This window comes from Chlorocebus sabaeus, chromosome 19, assembly GCF_047675955.1.
Source record: "Chlorocebus sabaeus isolate Y175 chromosome 19, mChlSab1.0.hap1, whole genome shotgun sequence".
Taxonomy (NCBI): Eukaryota; Metazoa; Chordata; class Mammalia; order Primates; family Cercopithecidae; genus Chlorocebus; species Chlorocebus sabaeus.
Window position 1 is genome coordinate 3,160,807 of NC_132922.1, and position 27,281 is coordinate 3,188,087.

The window sequence follows — 27,281 nt, forward strand, 5'->3', positions numbered from 1 at the left end:
CATCACCATCACCATCAACACTATCATCGCCATCACCACCATCATCATCATTACCCTCACCATCATCACCATCACCACCAACATTATCACCATCGTCATTGCTATAATCACCATCATCACCATCACTGCCATCATCATTCCACTATCACCGTCATTATCAACACCATCATCCCCATCATCGTCATTACCACTATCACCATCACCATCATTATTATCACTATCACCATCACCACCATCACCATCACCACCACCATCATTATCATCACTATCAATTACACCATCATCCACACCACCATCATCACCACCATCCTTATCACCATCATTATCATTCTCCTCACCATTAATGACTATCACTATGACCACCACCACCATCATGACAATATCATCATTACTATCTGCAGTCAGTAAATGGATGCCCAGTTCTGGGCTCAGTATGTTCCACAAATTATCTCTAATCCTGACAGCAACCTTGCATCATAAGCACTAGATCCTTTTTATGTATTTAGTTTTCAAATAAGGCTTAGAGAAGTTATCGTGACTTTTTTTGAAACTAAATAGCTGTAAGTGGTTGGACTGAACCCAGTTTTGTGAAACTCCATAGCCCTTTCCATCACATCGGCTTGTTCTCTAATATGCTTAACTACCTCAGAATCATGGACTGGACAATGATGAGGCACCTCAGTAGCCAGCACCCTCTTGAATGAGGCACCCTCTTGAATGGCTGAGGGAGTTGCTTCTGCATCAAGTTCTTCTCCCAGCCCTGTCTCCCCTTCTTCACAACATAGCCTCCTGTGAGTGTCCCTGCAAAGCCAAGCCTTGTCTGGGATCTGTCTCCTGGCTGTGGACTCTGGACAGCCTCGGGCCAAGACCTCCCAGCTTCCTGCATTGGCATCTGGCTCTTATAGACGCTTAGCAAGTATTTATTGGCATAAGCCTGTATTGACCTAATCTCAGTATGGAGCATGCTTTGTATGAGGAAATAGCTGCCTCTGTGCCAGGGAGGCCATGTCTGAAGTAATGCTCCACCACAAACTGTCCAGGTGGCCTCAGAGCCCTTGACATCTGGGAGTCCAGTTGGACCCCTCTCATCCCTCACCAAACCCTACTGATATTACCACTAAAGTATTTCTCAAACTCACACTCTTCTTTTCCAGGTTGTCTTGGCATCATTTTTTCAGAATACATATACCAATCTCTAAATATGTGCCTCGCTTGGTCTACCCCATCTATGGAAATGGCCTCACTTTGGACTCAGCTTTTCACAGGAAACAAACACATGAAACCTTGCAACTGTCCTTGACTCCTGCCTCCACTTTTTAAATTTTTTTGAGATGGATCTTGCTCTGTTTCCCAGGCTGAGGTGCACACTGGAGTGCAGTGGCACCATCACTGCAGCCTCAACCTCCCAGGGTCAAGTGACCCTCCCACCTCAGCCTCCCAAGTGGCTGGGACTATAGGCACACACCACCACACTCAGCCATCTAAAAAAAAATATTTTGTAGACACAGGATCTCTCTGTTGTCCAGGCTGGTCTCAAACTCCTGGGCTCAAGAGATCCTCTCATCCCAGACTCCCAAAGTGCTGGGATTACAAGCATAAGCCACCGTGCCCCATGGCTCTTCCACTCTTTCCCCAAGCCCTGTACACAAGAACCATCAGGCCCTATTAGTTGCAGCTTCACCATAGAGCCTGACCTACTGCTTCTCATACACTCACTCTGCTGAGGCATCCAGGCACCTCTCTGTCCCCTGGCCCGCTGCAGTAGACTCCTGACCAGCCTCCTGTAGTGCCCTCCAACATCTCTGCCATCTGTCCTCCACCTGGCTTATAATTCTCCTGCTTAAAAGCTGCACATGTATATTCCATTGCACATCATATCAATCGCAAAACAGCAAATACAGTCTCCAAGGCCCTCAGTGGTCCAGCCCTTCCCATCTTCTTCATGCTCTTTTTGGCCATCCCCACTTCCTTCTTTCAGCAAATGCCACACACGACTCCAGCATGCAACCATTCTTTCCCCACTTGGAGCTTCACTGCTGCAGCCATGACAGCATGGAACTCTTTCACATCCTGCCTTGCCTGGCCGTCTCCCCATTGTCCCTGGGTCTCAGTTTGAAAATCGCTTTCCTGCCCTGGGCATCCCAACCCCCACCAAGCTGAAATCAGGTTCCTTTCTCATCAGTGGTCACAACATGCATCAGAATGTGTACATGTGTATCTACTTGTCTTTTCACTTCTCTGTCTCCTTCCACCTCCACCTGGACTGGAAGCTCCCTGGGGCACAAGCCTGGCCTTGCTCCTCGCAGAGTTCCCAGCCCTGATGGCAGCACCTGGGACCCAGCAGGACTCAGTGCATATGTGCTGGTTGGATGGATCAGCGACACAAGGAAACAGTCCCTGCCCTGCTGTCCTTCCAGGTCTCTCTGAGGCTCATGTCAGGGATGTTTGTCACATTAAGGCAATGTGTGGTTCTAAACCGGTGAGGAGTCAAACTCTAGAGCTAGCACCCACGTGAGGTCAGATCTGTCCCGCTGGCTAAAAAGAAAGGGACCTAAAGTACACCACACATTACACACAAGTTCCCATGATCAATGCCTTCACCAGCTTCTGAGATGGTATTTATTTGTACCAATGCATGGATGAGACACTGAGGCTCAGGCGACAATTTCCCCGGGGTACAATCCAGCAGGAAAGTGAAGAACCAGGACTCACAGTGGGTTCAGCCTGGAGTCTGGGCTGCCCTCCTCCCTTGGTGTACATCTTTTCCTTTCCAAACTGTCTCCATGGGCACGTGGAGAGAGAGAGGCCATGCACAGCTCTGCTCAAGCTGCCCTTTCTAACTGCAGGTGCTTCACTGAGACATCACTGCAGCCTCGTAGCCTCCTCGTCAAGGGCAGCACCTATCCAGCATGCTCACTGGACATCTCTGCAGCACTGGGACTCATAGGTTCTGCTTGAGAAACTTCCAGCATCCTCCCCGCAGCTCCATCCTGGACCTGCTGCTCCCTCCCTCCCAAGGTAGGCCTTGGACCCCTCCCCCCCCACCCCCGTGTAGGGCGGTTTGCAGGCAGATTGCTCTTCCATGTGGTTGGCTCCCTTGGAAGGCCAGGGAGACAAGCAGTCCCTGAGAGGCCCCCGGGGGTGGGTGATGGACAGGGTCTTGTCAGTCCTACGGTCTCCCACTCCACAGAGGCGGCCCTGAGTGCAGAGCAGGAAGCCAAGAGGATTTCAGGAAGCCTGTCATTCACCCAGAATGACAGCTAGAGGGGTCTGCCTATATACACAGAACCCGCTCTTTTGTGAGGCCTTCATGTGGGGCACTTCACTCAGCAACTTTGGATACAGGAGCTGATTTTGCCTTAACAACAATGCATTGTAGGAAGAAACATTTACGGAGCTTCCATGGGTGCCAGGCATCATGCAGGCACCATCGCAGGCAAATGCGCCGAGGCGTTTTAATTCTAAAGTGCAGGCTCTGCAGCATGAGCCCTGGGGGTGGAATCCCACTGTGCAACCTTGCAAAAAGATTATGATGATGACGATGATGATTGATGATGATGACGATGATAACGAGAATGACACTGAGGACATCAGCCCCTGGGCTCTGCTCCTACATTGTAAAATAGCATTGCACTTCCCTGCCAGTGCTTTACCTCACAGGGAAGTTGCTGACACTGCACAAATAATTCAAATAAAACCCTTAAAAGAGTACCCATCACATACTGAGGACTGGATCAAGGTTAGCAACGAGCAGTTTCTCCTTCAAGGTGAAGACTCTGGGTCCCAGAGAAGTTTAAAATGCACCCAGAGTCTGTAATCCCAGCACTTTGGGAGGCCGAGGTGGGTGGATCACTTGAGGTCAGGAGTTCAAGACCAGCCTGGCCAGCATGGCGAAACCCATCTCTACTAAAAATACAAAAACTAGCCAGGCGTGGTGGCACGTACCTGTAATCCCAGCTACCGGGGAGACTGAGGCAGGAGAATTGCTTGAACCCAGGAGGCGGAGGTTGCAGTGAGCCAAGATCATGCCACTGCACTCCAGCCTAGGCAACAGAGCAAGACTTCATCTCAAAAAAAAAAAAAAAAATGCACCCAGAGCCCAATGCCGGGAATGGTGCAGAGCCAGGATTTGAACTCTGGTTCTCTGGAGAGCTCTGTCCCCACTTCTTCAGCTCTTCTGACTGTAGGCCCAAGGGACAATGTCCTGAGAGCATTTGTAAAGGTCATGTCACAGCAGAGACTAGGAAATATAAAATATAGGAACGTCAGAAGAACATACTGGGGGGAAATGGAATAAAAAATTTATTTCTGAACACGTGGATCCTACTGCAGAAGTGGGTGGCCGTGCACATTTGTTTAGCGTGGTGATGGGAGGGTGGAAGTGGAGCGGTGACCCCACAAACCCTGAGTTCCAGCCCTTCCCCAGCATCGGCTGGTTTTGAAATCTAGGATGGAGTCTCTGCTCTTCCGAAACAACCACAGCTGCATGAGAGATCTCTAAGATCCCCCTCTCACTTAACACCCTGCAGAGTTCCCTCTGATCTATGCGCATTGGCCCCAAGGCCCCTCCCGCCAGCCAACCCCGGAAGGAAGCCCCTGCCCTCTGATAGGACAGGACAAGACTGGAGAGGAAGCCTCCACCCGCAGAAAGGCTGCCACCCAGCACCAACCAGCCTTGCCCGTGGCCTTGCACAGGGGAGGATGACATCACTGCTGATGACCTTCAGTTCCAGCTGTCCCATCACCCACGGGCCACCCTGGGACAGGCTTTGGGGCACATCAGGCCTCCCATCGCAATGCCAGACCCAGGTGCGGATTCCTTACTCCTGCTAAGGGAGCTGTCTCCACGGGCCTCCTCTGGTGACTGTCCTGGCGCCAGCCCTGTGGCCCTCCCGGCTGGCAGCAGGTACTCCCACGGAATGCACTCACCTTCCCCCTGCTGGGGCGGGAGCTCACTCCCAGGGCTTTCCACCATGGCCCAACCCGTGGTTCTCTGGCTGGAAGAAGGAAGCAAGTTCTTCTCTTTAAACCTTTCAGTTTCTCCCTTTAAATCAATAGAAAGGTGATTGCTAGATTGTTATAGAAGATATTGATAGATAGATAATAAAAATGATAGATGAAACATAGACAGATAGATGATAGGTAAATAGGTGATAAATAGATAACTGATGGATGATAGATTGACAGATGAAAGAGATGATAGGTAGATAAATAATAGATATATAGATAATTGATAGATGATAGATACATAGAGATGATAGGTAGATGATAAATATATACATAATTGATAGGCAATAGAGATGATAGGTAGATAGATGATAGACAGCTAGGTGGATAGATGATAGACAGCTAGGTAGATGATAGAGATGATAGGTCGATAGATGACAGACAGACAGATGTTAGAGATGACAGGTAGAAAGATAGATGATAGACAGCTAGGTAGATAGATGATAGAAAGATAGATAGATGATAGAGATGATAGGTAGATAGATGATAGATGATAGGCAGATGATAAGAGATGATAGGAAGATGATAGAAATGATAGGTAGATAGGTGATAGGTACATAGATAACAGAGATGATTGGTAGATAGATAAGATAGATGATAGATTAGATAGATAGATGATAGATCGATACATAGATACATAGACAGATGCATAGATACATAAATAGAGATAGATAGACAGAACAACTCATACATCCATATGCCAATAGCCAAGCCAGCCAGCTCTTGGTCCTGTGCCCTTTGACCACCCTACCACCCTGTTCTTGCCCTGGCCTCCTGGAATCCATTTCCCCATCCACACATTTTTCACCCAGCTCACTCTGGCTCCTGCCCTATTGCTCCACAGAACTCACCGTCACCATGGTCCCTGTGGCCGCTGAGTTGCAAATCCTAGGGTTCTTTTCAAGCACTCACATGCATGGCATGTGGCCTCTGGCCCTGCCTCACCTGCTCCTCCTTCCCCAGCAGCTCTGCACCCGCCTACTGTCCAGTCCTGGACTTCAGCAGCACCCCTTTAAGATGCCCAGTAAGTCTTTCTCCAATTTCTTATGAAAAGTCCTGGAAAGATGTGAAAATGTGAAAACCCATATCACCACTGAAAAACAAAATTGACTGTCTGGCAAGAAAAGAAGGACTTTAGACAAAGTTGCACAGAAAAACAGTCATGGGATGTTTGTGGAAACAGAAGGAGCCTGCTCACATGGTGCGGGTGGGACGCGCTAGCAACAGATCATACTGAACCACCTGTGTAGGCCGCACTGGGAAATTCATTTTTCCAACACTTCTATCCATCAAGCACTGTTATTATTTCCATTTTATAGAGGAAGAGACTGAGGCTCAGAGAGGTTAGATGCGTGGCCCTAGATCACATAGCATGCAAGGACTGAGGCAGGGCTTGCTTGGAGAGCCTGTGTCTTAACTCTTGAAGCACCTGCCATCTGGGCCATGAATGGCCATGTGGAGAGGGGAGGTCTGATCCCTCCACCAGCTTTGAGTCTTCACCTCAGGTGCCCCTGATGCAGAAATGCAGCATTTCCACCATCACAAAGCCACACCCCTCTGCTATGCTTACCATCCACCTTCTGGGGCAGCCAGACGTGGGCCTCCTAACTCCAGCACAGAATTGTGTTTCTTTCATGGCCAGGTAAAAGTTCCCAGGCAGAGGTGGGGGAGGCACAGCTGGTAAGGGCTGAGGACTCAGGAGACAAGGCTTTGTGCGGTGCAGAATCTGGATGGGCCTCTCTCCTGCAGAAGGCAGCCTCTTGCCTTCCTTTTCTTTCCTTTCTTTTCTATTTCTTTTTCTTTTCTAAAGTAAACACTATTTAATATCATGTATATTTTACCTATAAATATCTTACTGTGCATCTCCAAAAGAAAGATCTTTTAAAAAGCATATCCACAATATCATCCATATCCAATAAATGCTTGCGTGTTACCAACTATCTACATTTTAATTTTGTTAGTTCACATCTGAATCCAAATAAGACCCATATTTTGAATCTGGTCGATACGTCTCCAAAAGCTTTTCGTTTTTTCAGTCCCGAAGTCTCGTACTCATGCCCTTTCTTCCCTTTGTGTTACAGGGATCAACAAAGCAAGGTGGTTTTTCCTATAGAGGCCCCTGAAGTCTGTATTTTTAGTTTTACTGTCCCAGGGCTCCTGCAAACTTGGAGTTAGATCTGGGGGCTTGATGGGATTCAGGCTTTGGGTTTTGGCCAGACGACCTCCTACGCTGTGCTGTGCCTCCATGGGGGATTTGCAATGTCTGAGGAGCTTCTGTTTTTGTAATCTCAGCAGTCACTGAGGAGTATAACACGTCATTAATACAGTAAGGGTGGAAAAGGATGATACTTTGATTCCAACATTAATTCTTCATGTGGCAGCTGGACTATTTATGTAAAAAGAAACCTCCCATTTCAATTATCTGCTTACTTAGAAATGAAGTTCTTATATATAAAGCAGGGAGAAACACTTATTTATTTCCAAGTTTTTACAATAATGAGTAGTTTCCCTGACATACTCCAATAGTGACCAGTTTTTTACTTTTCATTTTAATAAATGCAAGGATTAAACCATATTTAATGTGTTGTATCCATTCAAGGCAATCAGGCTAATGATGCTAACATTGGCCTATCTTTGGTTGAGAGAATCTCTTCAAGTCTGGCTGAGTTCTTTTTTTTTTTTTTTTATTCATTCATTCATTCTTTTTTATTTCTTTTTCTTAGGTTTTTAAAAATTGTAGTAAAATACACATGATGTAAAAATTTACCATGGTAATCATTTACAATTCAGTGGCACTAAAGCAAATGCACTATGCCATGTGTCTATCACCATTACCTAATTCCAGCATTTTTCATCGCTCCAAACAAAAACGTATACGCACCTGTTCCTAGCAGCATTGTTCCCAATAGCCAAAAGCTGGAAACAGCCCAAGTGTCCATCAAGGGATGGATGGAGAAATAAAATGTGGCATATCCATGCTTTAAGAAGAATGCAGCTCTGACACCTGCTGCAACATGGATGAACCTTGCAAACATGCTAAGAGAAAGAACCAGACATACAAAGCCATGTGTTTTCGGAATCTTTTCGGCACGGCCCCAAGAGCTACGGCAGCTTCCTTACTTTCTGGTACAAGATATTTGGGTCTCATGTTGTACATTTTCTAATGCATACCCAGAACTAACCGTTTATCCAAGAATCCCTGGTTGCTTTCAGTGGTAAATTGGATTTAGCAATCACAGCCTGGGGATAAGGGTTGTTCCTTCACACGGAGTTGTCATTTGCCTCCTTGTTTTTGAAGAAAGTTTTTTTTTTTTATCCTTGTTGCTGTTATATCATCAGTCTCCTATAGGTCATATTAAATATCCTATGTCCCACGGCCCACACAACTACTCATTTACTTTGCCCCATCTCTCTCTCTCTCTCACACACACACACACACACACACACACACACACACACACACAGGTGTCCGAGTAATAGCATCACCACCTCCACCAACACACTGATGGCTGAAAAAAGCTTGAGATAACTCATGCAGCTTATTTTGTGTTTCTGGTACCAACCCCTAGCAGTGCACCGTCAGATCAGGGTTCCCTAAAAGTCACTGGATGGAAATATTTCTCTGTGTGACTTCCTCATCCACTGCATACGCAGCTAACTTCCTGCATTCATTGTGTCGTTAGGTCTGGTGATGGCCCTGTACATTTATCTTCATGGTAAGTGGGGAGGTTCGAGGGCTGTTTTTATTTCTTTTTCATTGGATTATTCATTTATTTGTATTGCCCATTTACTCATTTTCCTGTTGGATTGTTGTATTTGGGGCCGTATCTATAGAAGATGTGCTTTAATGTTTTGCGTGGCTGGCACCCTCCCCTTGTTCTTTTTCAAGGGTTAACTGGCAATTTGTAGTTACTCTTCCCACTGTGTTCTTCCTAAGGAAATACATAACCAAGTGATTTAGATCCAGGGAAAATGTATTTGGACTGAGATACTTTAATATTATGGAATAACTTAAGGAGGCGTGGCCAAAGCCTTCCCATCTAAGAACACAGCGTGTTTTTTCCTTTGTTCAACTTTATTTTACTGTCTTTAAAAGAGTTTTACAGTTTATCGCATATAATTTTGGGACAATTTTTAAAAAGTCTATTCATGGAAAATGTGTGTGTGGTGTGTGTATGTGTAGTTTGAGTGTATGTGTTATTTTGTGTGGGGTGTGTGAGTGCTGTGTATGTGTGTACATATGATGTGAGTCTGTGTGTGGTATAGGGAGTGTGTATATGATGTGAGTGCATGTACATGTACATGTGTGTGGTGTGCGTGTAGGTGAACATGTGTGTGTGCATATGTATATTGTGTATGTGTCTGTGGTGTGTGTATGTGTACATGTGTATAAGTGTCATATGAGTGTGTGGGGGGTGCATTTATGATGTATGTGTGTTGTGCATATAGTGTGAGTGGGTGTGTGTGGTGTGAGTGTGTCTGTGTCTGTGGTGTGTGTGTATTGTGCATGTATGTATGCCTGGTGTGAGTCTGTGTGTGTTGCATGTGTGTTGCATGGGTGTGGTATGTGTGCTGTGAATGTGTGTGCATATATGTATGTAAGCATGTGTGTGTGTATTGCACATGCCTGTATGTATGGTGGGAGTCTGTGTGTAGTGTGTTGGTGTGGTATGTACAGTGTGAATGTCAGTATGTGCGTGTGTGTATGTGAACATATGTGTGTGTGTATGTATTGTGCATGCCTGTATGCATGTTGTGTAGTGTGTGGGTGTGGTATGTGTGGTGTGAATGTGAGTATGTGCATGTGTGTATGTGAGCACATGTGTCTATGTATTGTACATGTCTGTATGCACGTTGTGTAGTGTGTGGGTGTGGTATGTGTGGTGTGAATGTGAGTATGTGCATGTGTGTATGTAAGCACGTGTGTGTATGTATTGTGCATGTCTGTATGCACGTTGTGTAGTGTGTGGGTGTGGTATGTGTGGTGTGAATGTGAGTATGTGCATGTGTGTATGTGAGCACGTGTGTCTATGTATTGTACATGCCTGTATGCATGTTGTGTAGTGTGTGGGTGTGGTATGTGTGGTGTGAATGTCAGTATGTGTGTGTGTATGTGAGCATGTGTGTGTGTGTATGTATTGTGCATGTCTGTATACATGGTGTGAGTCTGTATGTAGTGTGTGGTGTGGTATGTGTGGTGTGAATGTGAGTGTGTACATGTGTGTATGTGAGCATGTGAAGGGTGTGTGTGTGTGCGGGCATGTGTGTGTGTGCATGGGATGTGTATATGGGATGTGTGTGGACACTGGTGAGCAGCCTCTAAGATGGCTCCAGTGATCCCTGCCTCCTTGGAGAATGCTCCTCTTCTAAATGCAGGTGGAACCCAGTGACTTGCTTCTAATGAATAAAAAGCAGAAAAAGTTGATGGATATCACTTCCAAGATAAGGTCACAAAAAGATGATGCCTTCTGTCTTGGGCGCTCCATCAGCCTCTCCACCTCAATTGCTCTAATGGAAGCCAGCTGCCACACTGTAAGGTGCCCTGGGGAGGGACAGGTCTACGACTCTCCAGCAGGCAGTGAGGACCCGAGGCTCCAATAACCATGTGATTGAACTTGGCAGTGGGTCCCACAGCCCCAGGCAAGCCTTGAAGTGCCAGCCTGCCCAGAGCCTGTGAGGGCTCTCCCTTGAGCCAGGGTGCCTGGTTCTGCCATGGCCAAATTCTTGACCCTTTAAACTGTGAGTTAGCAAATGTTTTGTTGTCGTAATTTGGTAAGTTTGAAGGTAATTTGTTACAGAGTGATAGATACTCTAACAGGTTTTGGCTTATATCCATGGTAATTATTGATTTTGTCCCTTTCTGTTTGGAACTGGGCTTTTAATTCTGAGGTAAGTACAGATTTACATGAAGTTGTAGGAAATAATACACAGTGACCTCATGTGTCTTTTACCAAGTTCCCCTCCATGGTAACATCTAGCAAAAATATGTATACACTCCACACAATGCAACAAGCATATAGTAAAGTGTAACAATCAGGATATTGATGGCAACATATGCAAAATACACGCTAGTTCCATCACTACAGGGATCCTTCCTGTTGCCTCTTACAGCCACATCCATAATCACTGGCAACTAGGAGCCTTCTCTCCATTTTTGTAACTGTGTTGATTCAATGTTATAGAAATTGAATCGTACAGTATGTAACCTTTGGGGACTGACGTTTTTCACTTACACAACCCTCTGGAGACTCTACCAGATGGTTGCATAGATCAGTAGTTTGTTCTTTTATTGCTGAGTAGTAAGTGTTCCATGGCATGGTTATGGATGGACCACAGTTATTTAATAATCCACCCACAAAGGCCACGTGGGTTGTTCCCAGCCTTACCCATTAGTATGACTATTATCAAAAATGCAGAAAATAACAAGTGTTGGCAAGGATGTGGAGAAGTTGGAACCATTGCACACTGTTGGTAGGAATGCAAAATGCTGCAGCTGCTATGGAAAACAGTATGGCAGTTCCTTAAAAAATAAATATAGAATTATTATCATATGATCCAGGGATTCCACTTCTGGGCATATACTCCAGAAACTGGGAAAGAGGGGGACTCAAATAGATATTTGACAGCCATGTTTATGCCAGGACTACTCCCAATAGCTAAAAAGTGGAAGCATCCCAAGTGCCCCTCATTGGATGAGCGGAAAAACAAAATAAGATACACAGACAACGAAATACGATTCAGCCTTTGAAAAGGATGGACATTCTGGCACACGCTACCACATGAATGCACCTTGTGAACGTTACGTTAAGTGAAATCAACCAGCCTCGAAAAGACAAATATTGCATGATTCCACCTACCTGAGGTCCGTAGAGTACAGAAGTCCCCTTTTATCTGCTGTTTTGCTGTCCACGGTTTCAGTTACAAGCAGTCAACTACAGTTGAAAAATACTAAATGAAAAATTCCAGAAACAGGCAACTCAGAAGTTACGTGTGCCATTCTGCGTAGCATGATGAAATCTCATGTTGTCCCAGCCCAGATGTGAATCATCCCTTTGTCCAGCATAGCCATGCTGTATATGCTACCCACCTGCTAGTCACTTCATATCTGTCTCAGCTATCAGATCGAAGAAACGGTATACATACATAGGGTTTGGTATTATCTGTAGTTATAGGCATCTACCAGGGATCTTGGAATGTATGTCCTTCAGATAACGGGGGACTACTGTAGTCAAATTTATAGACAGAAAACAGAATGGTGGTTGCCAGGGGTTGGGGGCAGGGAGGATTCACGAGTTGTTGTTTCATAGGTATAGAGTTTCAGTTTTGCAAGATAAGAAGAATTCTAGAGATTGGTTGTACAACAATGGGAATACAGTTAGCACTACTATACACTGGAAAGTGGGTAAGATGGTACACTTTATATGTTTTTTATCACAATTAAAATGAAAAGAAAATTGGATAGACTTGTTCCTCTCACTTTGTTCCCCTTTGTAAAACTGTTTTAGCAATTTTAGTCTTTGCTTTTCCATATATATTTTAGAATAATCTTGTCTATATCTACAAAAAACATTGCTGAGATGGATAGGCATTGCATTAAACCTATATATCAATCTGAGTAAAATTGATATCTTTACTACATTCCACTTTTTAAAAATTGTTGCTCTTATCTTCATTAGTTCTTTCTGTGTGTGTGTGTGTGTGTGTGTGTGTGTGTGTGTGTGTGTTTCTCTTCCATTTTTCAGTTCTTGAGCTAGGAGCTGAGGTTACTTATTTGAGATTTCTTGTCTCTGTTAACATATGCATTTAGTGTTATGAATTTCTCTCTTATAACTGCTTTAGTTTTCCCCCAACAATTATATTTTCATTTTTATTCGGTTCAAAGTATTTTTATTTCCCCTGAGACTTCTTTCACGGAAGTATGTTGTTTTGTTTCCTAGTGTTTGGAGATTTTTCTGTTATTGTGCTATTATTCATAATCTAGTTTGATTCCACTGTGATCAAAGAACAAGTGCATGACTTTAATTCTTTTTAAAATGGTTGAGATTTGTTTTATGGTGAAGGATACATTCTATTTTATAACCTGCCCATATTCAACCTGCCTATATTACAGCATTTGAAGTGAGTTTCTTGTAGACAACATATAATTGGGTCATGCTTTTTAATCCATCCTATCACTTTCCATACTTTAGGGTATTCAGATTATTTACACATTAATATAATTATTAATCATTTAAGGCTTAACTTTGCCAATTTAATTCTTTATTTTTTTCTTTCCTGTTTTCTCTCTCTCTTCTGGGTTCATTTACATTTTTTTACCTTCCTATGGGTTACTTGAAGATTTTTACAATTCCATTTTGATGTATCTGTAGTGTTTAAAATGTGCCTCTCTGTACAGTATTTTTAGTGGTTGATGTAGGTACTATACTATATTTGCACAATATCACAGACTATTGGTGTTATCCTTGTATTAGGTGGAGTGAAATAAAGAAATCATGCCTATCTTTAAGACTCTTCATTTCCCCAGTTTACATTAGGTTGGTGCAAAATAATTGCAATTTTTGCCATTACTTTCAATAACTGTCATAAATATATCCTCTGCATATATTTAGGACCATATCAAATGATATCATAATTTTTGCTTCAACCATCAAATGTAATTTATAAGACTCAAGAGGAAAAAGAAAGCCTACTATATTTATTCGTATTTTTGTTTACTTCACTCATCATTTTTTCTTCTTGATGTTGTAAGGTTCCTTTTTATCATTTCCTTTCTGTTTAGAGAACTCTTTTTAGCTATTTTATTAGGATAGGTCTGCTGCTGATAAATTCTCTCGGTTTTCCTTCATCGGAGAATGTCTTCATTTCTCCTTCCTTCTTGAAAGATATTTTTATGGGTATAGAATTTTGGGATGACAGTTCTTTGCTCTTAGCCGCTGAAAAATATTGTGTCACTTCCTCCCGGCTTCCACGGTTCCTGATGACAAATCCACCGTCATTCTAATTGTTTTTCCCTTCTAGGTTGGGTGTTCTTTTCCCCTGGCTGTTTTCAAAATTTTTTTCTTTGTTTTTTGCCGTTCAGAAGTTTAATTATGATGCATGTTGGCATAGATTTCTTTAGGCTTATCCTGTTTGAGCATCTTTCAGCTTCTTGAATCTGCAGGTAGGTTTATGTGTCTTAACAATTTGGGTCATTTTCAGCCATTATTTCTTCATGTACTTTTCAGCCTCTCCCCCTTTCTCCTCTTCTGCAGGGACAAAACGACACCAAATTTAGACTTTTGTTATAATTCCAGAAGTCCCTGAGGCTCTGTTCACTTTTTGTTGTTGTTGTTGTTGTTGTATTCTTCTTCTTCTACTTTCTCCATGTTGGTTGGATTGGGTTATTTCCATTGTTCCATCTTCCATTTCACAATTCTTTCCTGTGTCCATTTCATTCTGCTATTGAGCTCATTCACTGTACTTTTAAAATTTCAATTATATTTTTCAGTTCTAAAATGTCTATTCGAGGGTGGGTGTGGTGGTTGATGCTCATAAACCCAGCACTTTGGGAGGCTGAGGCAGGTGGATCACTTGAGGTCAGGAGTTTGACACCAGCCTGGCCAACATGGTGAAACCCCGTCTCTACCAAAAATACAAAAATTAACTGGGCTTGGTGGCGGGTGCCTGTAATCTCAGCTACTCAGGAGGCTGAGGCAGGAGAATCGCTTGAACCTGGGAGGCAGAGGTTGTGGTGAGGCAAGATCACACCACTGTACTCCAGCCTGGGCAACAGAGGGAGACTTCATCTGAAATAAATAAATAAATAAATAAATAAATAAATAAATAAATAATAAAATGTCTATTCATTTTTTTTCTTTATAACTCCAGCCTGGGCAACAGAGGGAGACTCCATCTCAAATAAATAAATAAATAAATAAATAATAAAATGTCTATTCTTTTTTTTTTCTTTATAACTCTGTTGCCTTGCTGAGGTTTTCTATTTCTTTGCTGAGGCTTTCTTTGTTTCCATTTATTTAAGTGTGTTCATAATTGTTTATTGAAGCATTTTCATCACTGCTGTTTTAAAACCATTGTCAAATAATTCCAACATCTTTGTCAATTTGTATGCCATGCAGTGGTTGTCTTTTCATCCATTGTGTGATCCCCTCCATTTTTAGTAGAATAAGTGATTTTCTATTGAATCCTGGACATTTTTGTATTATGTCATGAGATTCTGGGCCTTACTTAAGCCCTCTGTTTTCGCTGTAGGGTAGATTTGCTGGTGATAAATTATTTTCTTTGTCCCAGCGACATCACTCTGGCAAGGAATGGGAAGGATGGAGACACCACTCTTCCCTTCCAAGTGACACCCAGGTTTCGCACTCACTCACCCTTGATGCCCACAGTGAGGAGGGCTCCTTGTTACTGCTGGGCAGGGATGAGGATCCCAGCTCCCATACGATCTCTGCTGGCACTGTGGTGGGTGGGGCTCCATCACTGCTAGGTCGGGGTGAGAGTCCCTGCTCTTCACTAGGGCTCCCTTCACTGCTAGGTAAAGGTTGTCTTTGCTGATGTACCTGGGGTACAGCCAGATTCTTCTGTGGTACTGCTGGAGTGCAGTGGTTATTTTTTAAAAGCATTCTGTCTTGATGGACTTCCCCTTTCCTTGTCCTCTGGCTGGAGCGAACGGGCTTTTGAGGTTGTTTATTTGTGTGCATCCACCGACGTTTCCAGATTGCTTGCTTCCTCAGTTTCAAATCTAGGAACTATGAAGGCAAAAGAAAACCCAGGAAACTCACCACCAAGCTGTTTCTTGGGTGCTGAGGTCAGTCTGGTTTTCCCTCTGCACCTTGAGAGCCTTCCTAGGTTTGTTCTGTGTGTAATGTCCGCAGTAGGTAGTTGAAATGAGTAGAGAAATAGGGAAAATTATCCATCTTTCTGGAAGCATAAGTTCTTACTGACTTGCAAATCTTGATTTTATAATATGCCATTTTTGGCAATTCGCTCTCTCTCTCTTTTTTGGGAGTGGTAATAGTTCCCCTTTGATTTTGGGGGGGGGATTTTCAAGATGTATAATTTTCTCATCTGCAAACAGAGATGGTTTTATTTTTTCCTCTGCTTTTCTAGTACCTATTCCTCTGATTCCTTTCTCCTGGCTAATTGCACTGTCTAATATTTTCAATACAATCCTAGATGGCAGAAGAAACTCGGGCATTCTTGTTTTCCTCCTGTCTTTAGCCAGAGGACATTTTTGTTTGCCATTGAGTAGTATGCTAACTTCTGGATACATCAATTGCTATTTTTATCAAGTGTTTTTAACATGAATATGCTTGATTATGTAAAATGCCTCTTCTATTTTTGAAGTGACCAGATGACATTTCTGCTTAGCTATATTCATTTGATGGATTATATTAATATGTTTTCTCGTATTGAACCCTCTTCCTGTTCCTGGTGAAACAACCACTTGGTCTTGATGCATTATTTTGTTACCTGCTGTTTGCTTCTGTTTAATTACATTTTAGCTAAGACCTTTGTGCATCTATGCTCATAAGCGAAGCTGGTTAGTACTTTTGTTTTATAGTAAAAGTTCTGTCATATTATAGAGGTTTTACTTGCTTCATAAAACGAATTTCGATGTTCTCCATTTTTCCCTATACTCTGGAATTATTTAAGTATCATTGCTATTAATTGATCTAATTAAAACTTGGTATGTTTCCTCTGTGGTAATGGGGTCTGAAAGGAGTTAGCAACTCTGTAACTACCTCCTCTGTTTCTTTAATGGTAACTGGCCTGTTTAGATTCTCGCTTTAATGGGGTCAGTTCTGGTACTTTGCAGTGTTCTAGAAAATTATCCTATCTTGGTGTTTTACTTTATTTACCTACAATTCTACAAAGTAATCTTATGATTAAAAAAAGTAAATTCTTCTGGACTTGATGCATTTGTCATTTCTAAGTTTTTTGTACTTGTGCCCTCTTTCTCCCAAACCTCACCAGAATTTTTTTAGATGGCCTCACAGTTTGTCTACAGACAGATTTTGGATGTATTTGCTAGTTCTATTGCATTTGTACCAACTCATTTGAACTCATTAGTACTTTTGTTACTTCTTTTTGCTGCTTTCTTTGTGTTTACTGTGTTGTTTCTTTTCTAGCTTTTTGTGTTGGATATTAGTTCATTTATTTTCCTTTCTGCATTTTTAATAATATTCATTTTTATTTGTCTAAAATTATTCTTTTATAACTGCTTTAGCCATATTCTATAAATTCTATTTTATGAAATTCTGTCATTTCATTCTTTATTTTGTTTTTTATTCTTTATTTTGTTTTATTGTTCCAAGAGTTATTTAATAACATGTTTAGTGGGAAAATCTTTTTGTTTTGTTAATGCTATAATTAGCTTCTAGTTCTATTGCTCGTGGTAGAAGAAAGCTGATTGTATTATTTCTATGCTTTGGATTTAATGAGATTCTCTTTGTAGCATAAGATATGGTCAATTTGGGAGAAATTTCATGTGCTTTTAAAAAGAAGATGTATTCTCAATTATCAGAGTTCAGAGTTCAATATACTTCTGTAGGATCTGCCTCATTGGTCATGTCATTGAAGTCTTCTATCTTCTAACTAACAGTTTGTCTTGGATAGAGTGGTGTGGTAAATTCTCCTGTCCTGAGTGTATTTTTATCCATTTCTCATTGTATCTCCTGCACTTTTTACTCTTTGAAAGTGACTATATTATTGAGCACATGTATATTAATAACTGTGATGCCTTCATGTTGAATTGTAGCTTTAGTGTGATGAAAACGCCTCCTTTTAAATCTCTTTCAACGCCACGTGCTCCAACATCTACTTTGTCAGAGAGCATGGCTGTTACACCTGCTTTCGTTTTGTTTGCATTTTTCCCGGATATCTTCATTTGTACTTTGTTTTCTGAATTTCTTTATCTTAGGCAGGTCTCATGTATATAGCATAGAGTTGGATTTCACTTTGTTCATCAATCTGAAAATAATATTTCTTCCATTTATTTTAAGCCCACTTTGTGTATTATTTATCACTGTAATCAATGTCTTTGCCTTCAGTCTGCCACAGTCATATGACACACGCCTATATATGGCATGTCACACACATACGCAGATATTCACTCACTGCGTACAACACTCAACTTGCTTTTTTTCTCACATGTCTTTCAGTATCTAGAAGGGCAAGAATTTTTGTTCTAATGGACATCTTTACTCTAGTAACTTTGTATTTTCATCATCCTCTCTTTTCTTAAAGAATGGCTCCCGGGGTTCCCTGCTGTCTTTCTACTCTCCTTCTCCCAAAAGAACCAATTTGAAGTTACTTCTTTTTTTTTTTTTTGAGATGGAGTCTCGCTCTGTCACCCAGACTGGAGTGCAGTGGTGCAATCTCAGCACACTGCAAACTCTGCCTCCTGGATTCACGCCATTCTCCTGCCTCAGCCTCCCGAGTAGCTGGGACTACAGGCACCTGCCACCACGCCCAGCTAATTTTTGTATTTTTAGTGGAGACGGGGTTTCACCATGTTAGTCAAGATGGCCTTAATCTCCTGACCTCGTGATCCGCCCTCTTTCTCAGTTAGTACTTATAATCAGTCAGATTACTCCACTTTTTACATATTCTCCTCTTCCTTTCACCCCCAGTTTTGATAATTTTTCAGGTATTACATTGTTAAAGCATATAGCCATTATATACCGCACTGCTTTCCTCAAAGTCACCATTCAGTACTAGTTCTCTGGGTGCTGTTACACCATGCTAAGTAGTTTTCTGGGTGCTGTTACACCATGCTAAGTAGTTCTCTGGGTGCTGTTACACCATGCTAAGTAGTTCTCTGGGTCCTAGTACACCATGCTAACTAGTATCTCTGGGTGCAAGGACACCATGCTAACTAGCATCTCTGGGTGCTGGTACCCCACCTTAACTAAGAAACAGCTTCATATAACAAAAATGAGGGCAAAGTGGTGGCAGAAGTATAGATAGTTAGTGTGGGGTACTAGCCATTTCAGGAGGGCTTCATAGTAATAATATTCTCTGAGTTTTTATATGGATGTATGCCTGAAGGTCAGTCTGGCTGGTTGGCTCACATTGTCTTTCCTTGAGTATCTTAAATCTTTTTCTCCATTTCTTTTTCTGGTATAAAGACTTGCTGTCAAAAAGTCTGATGCAGTCTGATTTTCTTTCCTCTGTAAGATTCTGGATCTTTTTACATGAATGCCCAAATAATTGGATTTCAATCTAAAGCCCAATAATTTCCTATAATATGCTTTTGTATTGGCCATTCAGGTGGACTTTCCCAAATGGGGTATGTTCTTTCCCAATATTTAAGTCTTTTTTTTTTTCATTTAAGGAAGCTTTTTTTCGTAAGTACTGGCTTTAGTATTCATTCTGTCCTGTGTTTTTGCTTCTGTCTCAGCATCTCCAATTATACATATGTTGAATCTTCTAGTCTATATTATTACTTTCAAATATTTTCAATGTCTTTCTTAATTTTCCTTCTTTTAAAATACTTCAATTTTTACATTTTATATGTATCTGTTCATATTATATGTGATGGTTATTTATTTGTGTATTTCCTCTGATTTCATCTCTCTTGTTCTAAAACGATGTTTCTTTTATTTCTAATCATTTACTAAATTCTGTGAGCTCTATTTGTCATCTACTTATCCAGTCATCTTATTTATGTGTTATTTTAATTCTGATATATGCTATTCTTTCACAAATTCTGTTATTTGTCATAGAACAGTATATTGTTTTTGAAAGATTAAAGTCTTTGGTTTATTGTGACCATATCTTTCTGTTGTGCCTTAGCATTTGTAGGGATATTATTATACTAATTGTTCCTTTTTTAAATGCTAACTTTGCATTTAATCACAAGCTTTTATTGCTAGTTTAAGTGAGATGATTTTCCAGTATTATTAGAAAGAAAGAGTGGGTCAGAGTACCTCTGTGGCTTCACAGCTCCAGGGTTTCCCCTTCTGAGGTTAACATCCAGCGTCTAAAATTACAGCCTCTTTCTTCTGAAGATCTGCTTTCCCTACTTCCTTCCTTCACTTTCATCTGGGCCATCTTTCTTCTTCTCCCCTAGAGTCCTGTCTTAATCAGTTGAGGCTGCTACAGTAAGACAATACAAACTGGGGAGTTTAAACAGTGGAAATTCACTTCTCACCATTCTGGAGGCTGGAAAGTCCAAGACCAAGGCATCAACAGGCTTGGCCATCAGGTGAGGGCTCCCTTTCTGGCTCACAGACAGTTGCCTTCCTGCTGTGTCCTCACATGAAGGAGGGAGAAAGGGTCTTGTCACCTTTCAGAAGGAAACTAATCCCACTATGGGGATCCATCATGGGGACTCTACCCTCAAGACCTCATCTAAATCTGATTATCTCCCAAAGACCCCTCCTCCAAATACTGTCACCTTGGGAATTAGTGCTTCAGCATATGAATCTTGGGGGAGACACTCACAGTTAGTTCATAGCAATTCCCTTTCCTGCTCCATTTATGTTCCTCTCTGTCTTAGTCAGTTCTGGATGCTATAACAAAATACCATAGACTGGCAGCTTAAACAACAACCATTTATTTCTGACAGTTGTGGAAGCTGGGAAGTCTAAGATTAATGTGCCAGAAGATTCAGTGTCTGAAGAGAGCCCACTTCCTGGTTGATAGATGGCTGTCTTCTTGCTGTGTCTCCACATAGTGGGAAAAGGGCTAGAGAGCTCTCTGGGGTCTATTTTACAAGGGAGCCAAACCCATTCATGAGGGCTGCACCCTTATGACTTAATCACCTCCCAACCCTTCTACCACCTCATATATCACTTTGGGGTTATAGTTTCAACATGCGAATTTCAAGGGACACAAACCTTCAGACCAAGCACCCTCCCAGCAGTTTCCCTATAGTGGAGTCATCTTTAGCTCTGGGCTAGAGAGGAAAGTCCGCCTTCCTTCATTCACACCTGTGACCCCGGAGCATGAAGTCCAAGGTGCAGGGGAACATGCCACCCAGAGCCACAGCTCCTCTCACAGCCACACTCAAGCTGACCTGGGACTCTCATTCACTGCCAAATAGCCGTCGATCACTGCTTCGCCACCTGGAGACAATGATCAGATCTAGCTCGTGGGGACTAAACTGAATGATGACTTTGAAAATTGTGTAAAGCGTCGTAGGCTGCTCTGTCTACGTCGCTTATCACTGATGCCAAAGTACAGCTGTGACTTGGATTTTGACCCTTGGGTCCTCTGTACATTGAGTTTTGCCTAAGATCTACTATCAGAGTATTGCCACACAGGGCAATGCACATCTAAATAAATGGATGGAGAAAGCCAGGCCGTGCAACCCACTAGACCCACCTGTCCATCCTCTTACACAGGCACTCAGCAAGCATCCACAGAGCACTCTGTATGCACCAGCCTGCAGTGCACCACAGCAGGCTCGATCGGGAAAAAGAGAGGCTTAATATACAATTGCAAATATTAACAAAACACAAAAGTGCCTATAAGACAAATGACTCCAAGGTGGGGAAGGTGCTTTCGACAGGGTGCCAGCAGAGTGCTATGGGATCCCACAAAAATAAAACATGCCCTTCACACTGAGTGTAGACTATGCACCAGGCTTGTGCTCTGTGCTTTTCTTCATTATCTGGGTGAGTACTGAACTCCAAGTCATACTACTCACTCCAGATGTGAAAAACAAGATGCAGAGAGGCTAAACGACCTTGCACGTGACTCAGCTGGGACTTGAAGTTGGTCTGACGGAGCCCCAGACTCATTCATTCATTCTGCTACACTTTGACTCCCTGAGCTATAGCTCTCTATCTCTCTCTCTCTCTCTCTCTCTCTCTCCCCCCCCCTTCCCTCTTGACAATAATTCATTTATTTGCATCAATTCCAACAGATATGGAATTAAGTATCTACTATGTGCCAGGTGCTAGGTTCTGTGAGCTGACATTTATCTCAAGAAAACACATTTAAAAAGGCAATTTAGTCAGTAAATACATGACACGTTGGAGCGTGATGAGCACATTAAAGAGACAATAGGTAGGAGCTGGGGTTAGGGGTGTCTGCAGGGAGAGCGCTGGGGCTAGGGGTGTCTGCAGGGAGAGCGCTGGGGCTAGGGGTGTCTGCAGGGAGAGCGCTGGGGCTAGGGGTGTCTGCAGGGAGAGCGCTAATCCATTGAGGTGGTAGATGTGAGGGGCATCAGGGCAGAGGGCCCAATAAGAGTTGCTTTGCATTACATCCTGATCACATGTCCTACGGCCCTGAGCGAATTACATAAAATGTCATTCCTTCAAACTCCCTCATGGCAAAACTTGGAAATTGGCACCAGCAATTTTTTTTTATTTATACTTGCAAACATGAGTAAGTTAGTATGTTAATCCAAATCTATAAATGTGAGAACGTGGTGGATTTAGTGCATGCATTCAGAATGCCGGGCATCGTATCATCTGCATGTGTATTAGTCAGGGCTCCCCAGAGAGGCAGCACCAAAGGGATACACGGAGAAAGAGAAGTTAAGGAATTGGCTCACACGATTGTGGAGGCTGGCAAGTGTGAATCTGCAGAGCTGGCCAGCAGGCTGGAAATTCTAGCAGGAGCCGATGCTACAGTCTTAAGTTCAAAGACAGTCTGAAGGCAGAACTCTTTCCTCCTAAGGCACTTCAGTTTTTTTCCCTTGAAGAATTCAACTGATTGGATGAGGCCCACCCATATGACAGAGAGTAATGTGCTTCATTTAAAGACTACTGATTTAAATGCTAATCACATCTGAAAATTGCCTTTACAGCAGCATCTAGATTTGTGTTTGACCAACCAGCTGGGCACCCTAGCCCAGCCAAGTTGACACATAAAATTAATCATCACAGCATTAAAAAGCGAATGCCAAAATGACAACAGTGGCATTCTAAGACCAGGACGAATACGAAGCAGGGGCAACTCACCTGCTTAACGTTTCACAAAGTCATCTTTCCGCTCATTGCGATGCAAGGTCATTTCGGTGGTGACAAAGCTGACATTTGAAGATGTCAGTGATTTCATCTCTAAGTGACTGTCCCTACCCCAGCCAGACAGAGTTGGGCTGGCCACCTCCCAGGCTCTGCAGCAAGCGTGGGGGGCCTATACTTAGAGGCAGAGGAGCGGGAGGAGGCGATCCTCATCTTAAATGTCACAGTGATTTATAGACTATATTTCCCAAGAAAAGTGCAAAGATTTATTTCCAGGAGACAGGCCGTTTGTAAACATGCAACTCACAGGTGCAGCTGGTGGGTCGTGAGCCCACAGAGGCCTCTGCCTTTTGCTAGGGAAAGGAACGCCAGTGGGTCCTGGAGGCAAGAGCAAGGGCTCGGACCCAGCAGAGTCTTCAGAATAATGGCTCTCATGTTCTTCATCTCCCCAGAGGAGCTAGGATTAAATCAACTTGCGGTACCCTACGCCACCTAGCTGAATGAAAAGTGATGAAATTATGAGCAGGTAAGGTGATGGACACGTTAATTAATTTGAGTTAACCTTTCTCCAGTGTATGCACATATCAAAACATCCCACTGAGCCTCATAAATACATAAAATTATTTCTGAATCTAAAATACTGCTTTTAAGTTTTTTAAAAGTGAAAGGATGAAAAGAGTATTTTACCGGGGAGATGAAAAATGATCAATTTGTATGCTCATAATAATTTAGCTTAAAAATACATAAAGCAATCACCAACATTAAGCAAGAATAAGCTAATACATCTAAAATCAACCGTGGAAATAATATTTCTTTCCCAGTCATTCACAGCTGGACTGGAAATTACCCCCCACGAAGCCAGGAGTCGGGAAGGGCTAGAGAGAAGGAAAAGATGAGTGGGAAAGGAGGAACGGTCCGACAGAAGCAGAAAGCCATGAAAAGTGTCTTTCTCAGCCCTGGATTTGGCACAAGCAGAAAATTCTCCCCAAATATTTGAGGCCCTGTCATGTCCTGAAAAAGCTTGCTTCCCCAGAGAACTTCCATAGATATCAAATCCATATGAGTTCATAACTAAAAAATCACACAATTGTAGAAATAAACTAGCCAGCCAGACACAGCAAAACTCAGCCAACACAGGAAACAAGGAGAAAAGAACAAAGTCAGACTTCAGATATGTGGGCTGTCGTGCACAATATGTATAGCAAATATTTCAAAAATATGATGGAATCAAAGACTTGCCTGCAATAAAATGGATAGGTTCAAATAAGAATGAAATGGAATTTCAATGAATGAAAAATCTAAGCAGTGATCTCTTACTACTCCTACGGATTTGTCTGGAGAAGTTTTGGATTCTTGCATCATCATATCATCTACACCTCGTGAAGTAACACGAGAAACTCAGGTGTCAGCCAGGGTCTTTCTGCCTCTCTGAATTTGGGAGACATTGTTCAAAGCCCCTATTCCTGGCTGCCTCTCTGCATTCATGCTCACAGGCATGGTGAGACATTCATGCCCCCAGCTACACCCGAAGGCTGGAGCTCCCACCAGTTTCTCTGCAGACCCACTCATGGCCAAGCAGGCTGGAAATTCGGCAGCCTCACAGATATCGGGTGTGATAGAAGGGGTGACTCTGGGGTGTCGGTCACCTTCTGCCACCTCTGGCTCCCCCTGCCCCCATGTCTCCTCCTCCCTCCAGAAAGATGGGTGAGTTGCTTTCTCATCATCTCACACAACAATCCATGCAGAATTATGCTCACACCTGTACCCTTCAGATCCCCACATTCTGCCCCAAGTAGGCTGTCAAGAAACTTCTGAGCAACAACAACGTCACCCCTTCGTCACTTCGCCTGGAAAGAATTCAGGAGATTGTGAAGAAGGAAACTTCTCTACCTCATTTCAATAGATGCCCCAGCAAATCTAGGTGCTTTTCCTGCCGTGCCGTGGTAAAATAGTGCCTGCTGTGATGAGAGGGTGTCTCATCATCTCTTTTCCTGTCTGTCTCCCTGCAGGCTGTGGCTCCGGGGGCCAGCTCTTTGCTGTGCTGGCTGCCCCAATCCAGAGGATAACAGAGGCGGGTGCAGGAAGCTTGAGGCCTCCTACAAGCAGCTGCAGGTTTTACCTCCTGTGAACCCCAGTTCTGATGTCCTCAGGTTCCCTCAGCTACCTGCTGCCATGGAGCTGCGGTTAATGGCAAAGCTCTCCCTTGGTGCCATAAGGCTCCTGGAGCAGTCGATAATGTATATGTAAAGCAGTTGCTTTTAAAATCTTTTATGTGCCTATCATATTAAAAGCAATCCTTTGGAAATTACCAAGACATGATGCACACCTGCCTGCAATTTTTATGGCTCTGTTTTCCCCCCAAGTGAAGAATGCAAAATACTCAAAACTGAGCTTGTTTCTTTTCTTTCACAATGGGTCCTGCAGGTTCTTTGCCCTCACAATCTCTCCAGCTGGGCCTGATGCCTCCACCTCCAGGATGACTTCCTCAGTTCGGATCCTTACGGTCACTTTCCTGCGCTCAGACCTCCTGGAAGGTTTTCTTTCTCTGATTTTGCTATTTACCCCAAACTTATTCAGTCTCTCCTTGTCCTTTCCACCAGAAGCATTTTTTCTAAATGTAAGCCCACTGTGTCATCCCTTGGCTTAAAACCCCGAAATATCCTTGGTACTCCCAAAGCTGGCCCCAGGCTACTGCTGTTGCTGCGCACCCTCTGTAAGCAAACAAGCAACACTGCTGGTGTCCTCCTCCTTCCAGTGCTGTGCCGTCTGGAGGCACCAGAGACTGGGAGGGAGAAGAATCTGCAGGATCCATTCCGAAAGAAATACATCACAACCACCCACCAGCCTCCGGCTCACTCCCGCGGATGCTGGAAACATCTGATGCTGAGCCAGCTGCCTCCTTCCGCACCTTCAGTGTGGCCATCCTAGGAGGCTCTGACACCCCACGGACGATGGGTCACTGGGCTCCATCATCGTCATCAAACGCACACACACTCCACCCATGCACACGCACGCTGGCACAAGTTCACACTCACACTCGCACGCTCACCTCACTTTCAGCTGAGGCCACACTTCAGGTTTCCGAGAGAAAGCAGGCGAGGCAGCAGGAGCTCTGAGGGGTAACCGGCTTGTCAGCTTGCCTGTGCCCCAGGGCACCCGGAGAGTGGGTACGTGACTTCCCGAGTGTCTGTGAGGGCGTTTCTGGAAGAGCTTAGCGTTTGCATTGGTGGACTGAACACAGCAGGTGGCCCCTCCCCAAGGTGGGTGGGCCTCGTCCAATCTGTGGAAGCCTGAATAGGACAAAAAGGTGGAGGGAGTTTGGATTCTCTCTGCCTGACCCAGGGGAGACATGCATTTTCTCCGACCATTGGTACTCCAGGTTCTCAGGGCTTCAGGCTCTGACTGGAGTCCACACCACTGGATCCCGGCCCTCAGGTCTTGGAACTTGCAACACCAGCATTCCTGGGTGTCCGGCTGGCAGACAACAGATCATGGGACTTCTCAGCCTCCAGAATCGCATGAAGTATCTTCTTACGAATCTCTTCCTATGCAAGTTTATCCTATTGGCTCCGTTTCTCTACAGAACCCTGACTAATACAAACCCCCTCATCTCACAGCAGTGCATGTACAAACCCACTCACCTCTTCCCCTCCCCCAAGCTCCCTCCGACCAGAGGCCAATCCCGCTGTGGTGCCCAGGACCCACCCTCTGCACCAACCTTCCTTCTTGTTTTCTAAAAGCTCGCCTTTTCTGTGGGCTTCCAAGGCTGTTCTTCAGCATCCTTACATCAGACCCTTCCAGCTCCTTCCCATCTCTCAAAAGCATTTTCACGGGGACTGCAGGCTCCTTCTCTCCCCTTAATAACCAAGTACTATACCCCAGGTCCCTACCTCACAGCCCAAAGTTGTCCTAGGTCGGGTCCCGACCTCAGTGTCTTCAAATCCAACAGGCCGTCTGCTCTCCTGTGACATGCAGCATCCCATGGCTTTTCCTAAAACACCCCCTCTGTCAGCCTTGCTGTCACCCACCCTCCAGGGCTCTCTCTCACAGGCCCGCCCTTTGCTAGCATCTTAGCCTCTCCACCTCCTGGTGGTCCTGTCTGTGATATCCCCTCTGTGTATCCCAAGGCCCTCCAAAGGAACAGGTCTGTATCAGGTACAATTAGATTGAGTTACAATGCAAGGTCTTGAGTTGCAAAGAGGTTCATTTTTCTTTTTGTAGAAAAGTCTGAGACCAGCTGTCAGAGTCTGGTTTGGCCACTGCATGGTCACCAGGACCAGGCTGTGTCCATCTTTTCTGTTCTGACCTTTTTCACATGGGCCGTTGTCCACGTCACCTCTGGCCACCAGCTGCAGC